The sequence below is a fragment of the Nanorana parkeri genome, unplaced genomic scaffold (genome assembly GCF_000935625.1).
Source record: "Nanorana parkeri isolate BGI_ZX_2015 unplaced genomic scaffold, ASM93562v1 scaffold600, whole genome shotgun sequence".
Taxonomy (NCBI): Eukaryota; Metazoa; Chordata; class Amphibia; order Anura; family Dicroglossidae; genus Nanorana; species Nanorana parkeri.
Genome location: NW_017306868.1, coordinates 567,424 through 568,728, shown reverse-complemented (window position 1 = coordinate 568,728; position 1,305 = coordinate 567,424). Strand labels below are relative to the sequence as shown.

The following is a 1,305-nucleotide window of genomic DNA, read 5'->3' as shown; positions in this document are numbered from 1 at the left end:
CCAAAAAAAAGGCCTACCACCCCCCCTTACCCCACCCAAATAAATAAAGAGGGGCGATCAAGACAGAAAATGGCACTTAGCAAGCCTCAAGAGTAATAGTGTGACTGAAAGAGATCATACAGTGGCAATAGTTAAACCTTAAAAATACATTTAAGTACCTTAACTATTAACAAAAATTTAGCTAATTTGTGTGTCACTCGGCTGTAGATCCTCAAATCATCTCTGAATCGGTGCCGACACTGTCCTTCCTTCTGGAGGGTGGCCACTTTTGTTCTCCATGGTCCTGGTGTGTTGTGAAGTAGCCACCGCTCCAAGCTCACTCCCCTGATGGACTACAATCTCACATTTAGTTTACTAATTTGTATTGAGAATGTAATCCATCATGGGAGCGAGTTTGGAGCCAGTGGCTATGTTACAACACACACCATGACCATGGGGAACAAAAGTAGCCACCCTCCAGAAGGAAGGACAGTGTCAGCATAAATTCAAAGATGATTTGAGGATCTACAGCTGAGTGATGAACAAATAAGGTACATTTTTGTTAATAGTTATGGTACTTGAATGCATTTTAAGATTTAACTTCTGAGTTTAGCCTCACGTTAAGTGTGAAGTTAACATCCACCATGCTGCCAGAACAGCATGATAACACTTGGTGAACCAGGTAGAACTGCATACCTAGGAGATGGATATCTGCTAAAGAAAGGCCCAGGAAGTACTTATCGTTTTAGTAAAATGAGTGGCAACAGGGAAATAAGGATACTACCCATTCAGGGAATAACCCTGAGAAATGACCTGGCAAATTCTTCTAGAGATGATTGCACTGGAAGCCAAGGAATGTGAGGATAAGAAAGGGCACCTAGCAAGACAAGGCTGCCAACAAAGAAACCCTTATAGCTTAAAAAATAGGATTTTTGTACTCACCGTAAAATCCTTTTCTCTCCGTTCATTGAAGGACACAGGGCAACAGATCGTAGATCCTGAATGGTAGGGGATATCGCCACCTGCAGGAGTAGGACGCTAGGCACATAACAAAAAGACAAGACAGCCTAGGGGCGGCCCCTGCTGGTGGCCCAACCCCTCACTTGCTGACAAGTCTCCAGTAAGTAACAAGCAGTTAGGAGTACACACCCAATATAGAGGGCGGGACCTGTGTCCTTCAATGAACGGAGAGAAAAGGATTTTACGGTGAGTACAAAAATCCTATTTTCTCTCCCGTTCATTGAAGGACACAGGGCAACAGATCGTAGATCCTGAATGGTAGGGACGTCACCAAGCAGTACACACTGAGGGATGGGCAACAACAAC

At 44.0% G+C, this 1,305-nt stretch overlaps 1 protein-coding gene across 1 annotated transcript in view; it reads right to left on the bottom strand.

The window, feature by feature from the left end:
- The window catches only part of NR1H2 (nuclear receptor subfamily 1 group H member 2), a 61,685-nt gene that overhangs the window by 20,704 nt on the left and 39,676 nt on the right, over window positions 1-1,305 (bottom strand). The window lies entirely within an intron of this gene.